The sequence below is a fragment of the Triticum aestivum genome, chromosome 2D, assembly GCF_018294505.1.
Source record: "Triticum aestivum cultivar Chinese Spring chromosome 2D, IWGSC CS RefSeq v2.1, whole genome shotgun sequence".
In the NCBI taxonomy this organism is placed as follows: Eukaryota; Viridiplantae; Streptophyta; class Magnoliopsida; order Poales; family Poaceae; genus Triticum; species Triticum aestivum.
In genome coordinates this window covers 115,012,399-115,022,415 of record NC_057799.1, presented here as the reverse complement: position 1 = coordinate 115,022,415, position 10,017 = coordinate 115,012,399, and positions in this window count along the sequence as shown.

The window sequence follows — 10,017 nt, the reverse complement described above, 5'->3', positions numbered from 1 at the left end:
ATCTTTGTTGAACAGCACTGAAGAATAAAAATTTACCTGGCTGGCAGTCCAGAAACGCCTCTTCCTAATGCGAGCAGAATCATAGGGGTTGTAATCAGTCAAGAATACGTGCTCGCCGAAGAAATCATTAGCCTTGAATTTTTGCTTCCTTGAGAATGGATCCTTTGGTTTGGGCAGAGGAGTGTCAGTCAGTTGCATTACAACCTCAGGAATCGCAATCTCAGGTTCTTCAGGCTGAGGAATTTCTGGTTCCTCTTCAGTGGCAGCCTGGGTCTTCAATTCTTCATTTCATTTTCTTTAGCACTAGCGGCTGGAATTTCTTCATGAGCTTCATCAGATCCCATTTGAACTGTAGTTGCTGGGGACTGAGGAATTTGTTGCAATGGTGTGAAGAGTGGAGAGTTGGGGTGCTGACTTTCCCAAAAGTCATCATTCATCACTGGTGTGGTACAGCCAATGTCCACATCTTCATCTTCCATTTCTTCAATGCCAGCCTCTTCAGCAGTAAACTGAAGCATAGGCGAGGAAACTGTGGGGGTTGAAGGGATTTTATCCACTTCAATTTCTTCATCCATCTGCTCTGATGAAGCAGCAGAAGGATTTTCTTCATCAGATCTGCTAGGGATCACCTATTCTTCATCAAAAGGAACGATTTCCTTTGATGGCATGGAGGAAACAGGAACAACATCAATTGGATTAGCAAATGAGCTTGTCAATTTCTTCATTTTCTTCGGTGCTGAAGAATCTGATGGAGCTGATGCTTTCCTTTTCTTCATAGCTGCACGCTCTGCAGCCTTGGTCTTCTTCACATCTGATGCAGATGGAAGAATTGGAGTTGGGGTAGGCGCAAGAGGAGCATAGGAATGTGGTTGATTTTCTTCAGGCACAACTGATGCAGTTGCCCTGACCTCTTCATTTTCTTCAGGCGCACCGCTAGTGGATGCCCTGGTAATTTCTTCAGTGGCTAGAATGCAGTCATCAGCCCTGGAACTCACATTTTCTTCAGCAGCCTGAAAATCATCAGCAGTGTTGGCATGTTCTTCAGTTGGCTGAGCAGATGCTTCAGCCTGAGGAATTTCTTGTTGCAATGGGGTTGCAACATTGGAGGTGAACATCTTAGTCAATTTAACAAACCTGACCTTGGCTCCTTTCCAATCAGCATAGTAAGCATTCAAGTCATCCCTGAGGACTTTGATTTCAGACTGGATCTTCACAAGTTCATCAGTTGTCATAGAGACAACGTTGTTCTTCAGGAATTTCTCCTTCCTGTACTGCGCTTTCTTGAGCTGCCTGGCCTTCTCAAATTTCCATTTCTCTTCTTGGATGAAGGCAGTCGGCATATGACTTTGGCCAGGAGTCAGCTTGAAGTCAAGCATAGGAGTGTTTGGTTCCTTGTGCCAGAGATCAATGTAATCAAGGATCAACTTTGGATCCAAAAGTAGAGGCACATTTGTGCCCTTGGCTCTAGCGGCCCTGACTTGCCTATCTCTGATGATTTCAGCAAGTTATTTATCATCAGCTTCGTCTTCTTCAGACGGCTCTTGGAAGGCGACCTGCTTCTTGTGAGGACTTGGGCGAGAGCCTCGTCCAGCAGTGGTCTTTGTCTTCAGCAGAGAGGGTCCTGTTGAAGAATTTGGTGCAGCTGAGGAACTAGCTGAAGCTCCTGAGGCAATAGAGATGCCTGTAGTCCTTTGGCATGTGGCAAGATGCACAGGTGCTGAGGATTTGGTCGGAGCAGCTGAGGACTTTGGAGGAGCAGGAACAGTGTGAGGAATTGGCCGTGAGGGCATTGAAGGTGAAGCACTTGGCTTACGCGCAGGCTTCTTTGCCATGGATTTCTTCGGCTTGACAAAGACCTCGGCAGCAGCAGCAGCAGCAGCAGCAGAGTCTTCGTTGAATTTCCTCACTGCTTCTTTTGCCTGTTTGGCCAACTTGGCCTGGTGCTTGGCCCATTCATCAGGATAATCTTCACCACGCTTGAGGCTGGTGAGATCAGCTTCTTGGACAGGTGCCAACGGAGGTCTTGAGCATGGAGGATTGAGTGCGAATATCTTCATATACTTGGGAGTAACGTATCTGTACTCCCTCCACTCTCTTGCCCATCTCCTCTCTATCTTCTGAATGCGCACCTTGCGCTGATTTTTATCTTCCTCAGGGGGTGTGCAGTACCCAGCATAGATGTCCTCAGAGATTTCAAAAGCAGTGTTGATCTCATGCCTCTTTCCTCCTTTCTGTGGCTTCTTTCCATCAGCCATTTTCTTCAGATGAGGAATTTGAACAATTGAATTATCTGAAGAAGTATGCAACTTTTCTTTGAGGAACGCTGCAAATGAGTCAAGTTGATGAGAACCTAGTGATTCAGCAGCGGACATGAGTACCTGTGAACAGAGTATAGTTGCGAGGAATTTGGAGAGGTCATATGCGTTCTCAGAAGGTTTTTCAAAAAGAACAAGTTTGAGGAATTTGACCAGATGAGTCTTGAAGAATTTCACTAAGCGTTCTTTGTCTTAGGTTCCAGAGTTGTATAGATCGAAGATCCACACAATTGCGGAATCTTGAAGAAAAATTATTGCTTAGAGAAACGAATCAAGAACAGATGACATGTGAGGTGTTTAGTGTGTGTAGAATTTGAAGAATAAACACCTTTGAAGATTTTGTAGAAATCATTTGAATCAAAGAGGGCAGTAAAAGGAACTTTTAATTACCCTGGACAGAGAACACGACGAACTGTGAGGTAGAGATGAGAAGTTCGTCTGTGCAGATCTTCCACGCCCTAACTTGGCGGAGGAAGACGGCTACGGCGGCGGTGGAGTGAAGATTTCCGCGGCCGGCGCGAGTACGGCGGCGACGAGGTCGAGGCAGTGAAGCTCTTCCTCACCAGCGACGATGAAGTAGCAGCGGCGCTAGGTTTTGAGAAGCTCGAGCTGGAGAGAGGTCGAGCGGAGTAAAGGAAGTGAGGAAGGGGAGAGGGGGTATTTATAGCCATGGTGAAAAACTGTTCGCCCGAAGAAATTGGACGAACGTGCCCCTGACCCTTCTCATTCGCTTGCCATGTGTCACCCACGTACTGAGAAGTGGAGATCGTGTTAGATCGTGGGTGAATAGATAAGTATATCGTGGGGTGCGGAACGGTTTGAGCGGCAAAGCCGAAATTTGGATAAGATAAGTTTTAACGTTCCTTCGCAAATTCTTCAGCTGACACGGACACAGTGAAGATTTTGAACGAGTTTCAAATAGAACGCACATGAAGAATTTGTGAATAGATTGGGTTGAGTATAGCATAGAGGGGGAAGGGTCCGATCACATTCACTTAGCAGAAAAACCAACTTGAAGAATTAGCCATAAGTGAATGTTGTAGAGGACATAAACTCATATATATATATATATATATATATATATATATATATATATAGCCAATGAAGAAAAACAACGGAGAAGGTGAAGACAATGCAAAGTTGAAGAACATGAACAACTGAGGAAAAACTCAAATTGAAGATTTTCAACTTTTGTGGTGGCGTGACCCACCGTATAAGAATGATGATTTCAGACACCGTATACAATTGTCGTAGGGCTCTGAGAATCAAATTCTTCATTAATTTCTTCACACTTAGAGTGTTATTCTTCATTGATTGAAGAAAAACGTTTCTTCATGTGTTGCACATCTAAGTCATCAATTTTGCATAAGTGTTAGGATGAGTGTCCTTTTCAAAGAACATTCGAAGATTCTAGGATATTTAGCTCACACCGCAACTTGCTAAATCTCTTCTCATCCAAGGGCTTTGTGAAGATATCGGCTAGCTGTTCTTCAGTCTTCACATGCTCAATAGAAATGTTGCCCTTCAACACATGATCGTGAAGAAAATGATGACGAATCTGAATGTGCTTTGTCTTCGAGTGCTGAACTGGGTTGTGAGCAATCTTGATGGCACTCTCATTGTCACAGAAGAGAGGCACATTCTTCACATTGACGCCATAGTCCTTGAGAGTTTGCTTCATCCACAGCAATTGAGCACAGCAAGAACCAGCAGCAATGTACTCAGCTTCAGCAGTAGACAGTGATACGCAGTTCTATTTCTTCGAGGACCAACAGACCAAAGATCGTCCGAGGAAATGACATGTACCAGATGTTGACTTGCGGTCCACACAATCACCAGCATAGTCAGAGTTAGAATATCCAATGAGATCAAAAGCCGAGCCCTTGGGGTACCATAATCCAAGTGTTGGTGTGTGAGCTAGATATCGAAGAATATGTTTCACAGCCTTATGGTGTGATTCCTTCGGTGTAGCTTGAAATCGGGCACACATGCAAACACTAAGCATAATATCTGGCCTAGATGCACATAAATACAATAAAGAACCAATCATGGAGCGGTATACCTTTTGATCAAAGTCAATACCATTTTCATCAGTGCACGGATAGCCATTTGTGGGCATCGGAATTTTGACGCCTTTGCAATCTTGCATGCCGAATTTCCTCAGTACATCCTTGAGGTATTTCTCCTGAGATATGAATATGCCATTGCGCTGTTGACGAATTTGAAGACCAAAGAAGAATTTCAATTCTCCCATCATAGACATTTGATATTCTTCACTCATCATATAGGCAAATTCATCACTATAACGTTGGTCAGTACAGCCAAAGATAATATCATCAACATATATTTGGCACACAAACAATTCACCATCATAAGATTTAGTGAAAAGAGTAGGGTCTAGTGAACCGGGTTTGACGCCTTTCTTCATGAGGAATTCCTTCAAAGTATCATACCATGCCCGAGGGGCTTGCTTGAGGCCATAGAGGGCCTTATTGAGTCTGAAGACTTTGTCGGGATGCTTTGGATCTACAAAACCTGGGGGTTGAGCAACATATACTTCTTCCTCAAGCTTACCATTGAGGAATGCACTTTTCACATCCATTTGATATAAAGTGATATCATGATGGTTAGCATAAGAAAGTAATATGCGAATAGCTTCAAGTCTAGCAACAGGTGCAAAAGTTTCATCGAAATCAATTCCTTCAACCTGTGTGTAGCCTTGAGCTACAAGTCATGCCTTATTCCTCACCACAAGGCCATTTTCATCTTGCTTGTTGCGGTAGATCCACTTTGTGCCAATGATATTGTGCTTGCGAGGATCTGGACGTCTAACCAGTTCCCAGACGTTGTTGAGTTCGAATTGATGTAATTCTTCTTGCATGGCCTAAATCCACTCAGGCTCCAAAAATGCTTCATCTACCTTAGCGGGCTCTGTGATAGAGACAAAAGCATAGTGCCCACAAAAGTTAGATAAATGTGAAGCTTTTGAGCGTGTCAGAGGACCTGGTGCTTCAATGTCATCGATGATCTTGTCGACTTGCACTTCTTTTGCAACGCGAGGATGAGTTTGTTGTCGTCGAGGAATTTGATCAGCATTTTCTTCAGCACCATTTTCTTCAGGTGCATTAGCTCGACGTTCTTCACGTTATGGAATGAATTCTTCAGCAGATTCTTCGATAGGAATGACATCCTCAGTAGCCTTGAACTTGATAGTTTCCTTAGGTGCTGGTTCATCTATCACAGAGGGTAGGTGCTCTCTTTGCGAGCCATTAGTTTCATCGAACCGCACATCTACAGTTTCAACAACCTTGTGAAGAACGTTGTTGAAGACTCTGTAGGTGTGCGAGTCCTTTTCGTAACCAAGCATAAAACCTTCATGTGCTTTCGGTGCAAATTTAGCATTGTGATGAGGATCTCTAATCCAACATTTAGCACCGAAGACTTTGAAATAACTCACATTGGGTTTCTTGTCAGTGCGGCGTTCATAGGCAGTCTTCTTGAAGAATTTGTGAAGATATACCCTGTTGATGATGTGGCACGCAGTATAAATTGCCTCAATCCAGAAGTGACGAGGCATCTTGTACTCATCAAGCATAGTGCAAGCCATCTCAACAGGAGTTCTGTTCTTGCGCTCCACGACGCCATTCTGCTGAGGAGTGTAAGGAGCTGATAACTCATGAGTAATACCAAGTTCATCAAGATAGTCATCGAGACCAGAATTCTTGAACTCAGTTCCATTGTCACTTCTGATGTGCTTGATCTTCACACCAAAGTTGGTTGAAGCCCTTGAGGAAAATCGTTTGAAGACTTCCTACACTTCATGTTTGTAAGTAACAATGTGTACCCATGTGTATCGAGAGTAATCATCAACAATAACTAAGCCATAGAGAGATGCATCATTTGTGACAGCTGAGTAATGATTAGGACCAAAGAGGTCCATGTGAAGCAATTCGAATGGTCGAGTAGTGGTCATGATAGTCTTCGCTGGATGCTTAGCCTTGGTCATCTTTCCAGCTTCACAGGCTCCGCAGAAGTGATCCTTGAGGAATTTGACATTCTCAATGCCAATGACATGCTTCTTCTTCGCAAGCGTGTGCAAATTCCTCATGCCTGCATGACCAAGTCGTCGATACCATAGCGAGCCTTCTGAAGCTTTTGCAAGTAGGCACACGGCTGGTTGCGGTCCTGTAGAGAAATCAACAATATACAAGTCTCCTCTCCTAAAGCCTTCGAAGACTTTGGAATTGTCAGCTTCCATAACCACAACACAACGATACTTGCCAAAGACAACACATATCAAGATCACAAAGCATTGAGACAGACATGAGGTTGTATCCTAAGGACTCGACAAGCATGACTTTGTCCATGTGTCGATCCTTTGTGATCGCAACCTTACCTAGACCCAATACCTGACTTTTGCCTTTGTCAGCGAAGATGATATGCTTCAGATGCGATGGTGATAAGGGAGCATCCATCAATAGATTCTTGTCACCAGTGATGTGATTTGTACATCCACTATCGGGGACCCACTCAGTGGCTTTGGGTTGATCATCCTGCAGATGAATTAGTGCAGCTTACGAACTTCATATACTTCATCAGTGAAGAATATGACATCACAATTCATCAGATCAATTTCATCAAGCAATGCAACAGATAAAGCGGTATGAGGATGTGAGAAATGAAAGTTCATTTCTTCATGATTAGCCTGCGTCCTTTCAGGCACCTTTCAGGTCTCCAGCAAATTCTTCAGACGTTTGAGCACGTCTGGAGACCTGACCCTGCATAAGAGATTAGTTCTTTTTCTTCACCACCCACATATGAAGGGGTGGCAAAGAGTTCATCACTCTGCGAGCTCCATATGAGAAAGGTGGCATAGAAGCCAATCCATTTCGTTTCACATAAGAGGAGTTAGGGTAAGCATATGAATAAGCAGAGAAATTCTTCGAGGACTTATGAACATAATGATTAGAAGAATAATGCTCATATTCATAACCCTTCATCCTACCCTGCGAAACAGAGTTGTTAGCACAATGATATTCATATGAGGACTTTGATCCTTTTGAGGAATTTGATCCACGTGAGGAATTTGGTCCGTATGAGGACTTGGATCCATATGAAGAATTTGGTCCATATGAAGAATTTGATCTGGGGTTCCTATTCTTCATAGGTGGTGTCATGAGGACATTCACCTGAAGAATTTCAAGGCACCTTTTGGGAACCCAGATTTTCTTCATAGGGGAACTGTTCCTGCAGTTAGTGCCAACATATCTAGCAAATACTTCACCATTCTGATTTTTGAACAGTTTATAGTTGGAGTCAAATGACTCATCAGAAGAATGAGGAGATTCAAATGTAAAGCCCGATAGATTAGATGGATCAACTGGAGGTCCCTTTGCAGCAACCCATGAGGTTTTGGGGTACTGCTCAGGCTTCCAATATGTACCATCAGCATTGAGTTTCCTCTCAAAGGCAATACCCTCTTTCCTAGGGTTCCTGTTGAGGATCTGCTTTTTGAGCACATCACAAAGAGTCTGATGCCCTTTGAGGCTTTTGTACATGCCTGTCATGTACAATTCCTTCAGCCCTGCATCGTCAGTGATACTAGAAGTGTCCTCAGATGAGGAATTAGTGATAGCAGAGACAGTTGAAGAATTTGTAGCATTAGAAGCATTTGAACATTCAGGTGAAGAATTAGCAGATTCACGTTCAATGCATTTCAAACATGGAGGAACAAATTCTTCTTGAGCAGCACTGATTTGTTGAGCAAGTAATGAATCGCGCTCCTTCTGAAGATCTTCATAACTCACTCTTAGCTTCTCAAGATCTTGCTTTCTTTGAAGAAAATCATAAGAAAGCTTCTCATGATCAGATAAGAGAGTGTTATGTTGATCTTGAAGGGTGTTATACTTAGTATGAAGTCTTTGAAGACTTTCAGCCAAAGCTTTTGACTGATCCATTTCTTCACCCAACATATCATCGCTCTTATTTAGCATGTATTGAACCTTTTCCAAAGCTCTTTGTTGTTTAGTGGCAAGGGAAGCAAGTTTGACATAGCTGGGTCCAAATTCATCACCAGATTCACCATCACTTGACTCGGATAGGTAGCATTCATTTACCTCAGCACTTTTTGCCATAAGGCATGATGAAGAGGATGATGATTCTGGTTCGAATGTCATCGCTTTGAGAGATTCCTTGAAGTCCTCAAACCAAGGATCATGACGGGTTCGATGACCTTCATAGACCTCAGAGAGACGGTCCCAGATAAGCTTCGCATGATTGAGATGCATGATGTTGCTGAACTGATTTTGTGACAGACAGGAGCAGATGACGTCCTTAGCCGTGAGGTTGAGAAGAGTGTACTTGCGAATGTCATCAGCTTCCGCCGTCTTGCACAGATCGGTAAGACCAATCTCAGTGACGGTCCACAGTTTGCTGTTCATCGCCATGAGGCGCTTCTTCATCATGGCCTTCCACTTGGGATACTCGTGACCGTCAAAGATGGAGCATGTCACTTTCTTCATACCTGCGGTCGACATAACTAAAACTCCAGGCGGTTAAACCAAAATCACACAGAACAAGGGAGTACCTCGCTCTGATACCAATTGAAAGTGCGTTATATCGACTAGAGGGGGGTGAATAGGCGATTTTTATGAATTCTTCACCGATGAATTTTCCAGTGAGGAAATTCCTTAGCGAAGAACTACTTGCAGCAGAATAAGTACTCAAAAGTATGCATAGCAGAACACAAGCATGGTCATCATGATGAAATGAAGACAAGCACAGAGTACAGAAAGCATAAACACAGGATAACACAGGATGAAGACAAACAGACTGAAGGAATTGAACTGAGGAAATTGAGAAAGTCTTCAGTCAAAGTCTTCAAACACAGCTATGAAGAAGTGCACAACACAGTTATGAAGAAATGAAAGAGTTGAGGAAATAGAACCAGTTGGCTTGGTGAAGACAATGATTTGGTAGACCAGTTCCAACTGCTGTCTCAGTTGTACATCTGGTTAGGGCGGCTAGGTATTTAAACCTGAGGACACACAGTCCCGGACACCCAATCCTGAACACACAGTCCAGGACACTTAGTCCTCAGCGTATTCCCCTTGAGCTAAGGTCACAGAGACCTCGCCCAATCACTCGTGGTAAGTCTTCAGGTGACTTCCGAACCTTCACAAACTCGGTCACTCGGCGATCCACAATTCCTCTTGGATGCTCTAGACCATGACGCCTAACCGTCTGGAAGAAGCACAGTCTTCAAAGGTAACAAGCGTCGGATCCACGCAGGATCAATCTCTTCAGTGATGCTCAATCACTTTGGGTTTGTAGGTATTTGGGTTTGGGTTTTTTCTCACTTGATGATTTTCGCTCAAAGTCCTAGGAGGATGGGATGCTCTCAAATGACAAATGTCAGTTTCTCTCGGAGCAGCCAACCAGCTAGTGGTTGTAGGGGGCGGCTATTTATAGCCTAGAGAGCAGCCCGTCATGATAAGACATAAATGCCCTTCAATGATATGACCGTTAGGTGGGTACAAATTTTGAGACAGCTGGCGCATAGCACAGCAACGGTCGGAAATTTGAGTATCAAATTCCTCAGGGCTATCATGTTCCTCACTGTGTAGGCAATCCGCACTGGCGAATTTCTAACTCCTCAGTCAGAACAAATTCCTCAGAGACCAGAAGAACTTCGTCTCTATCA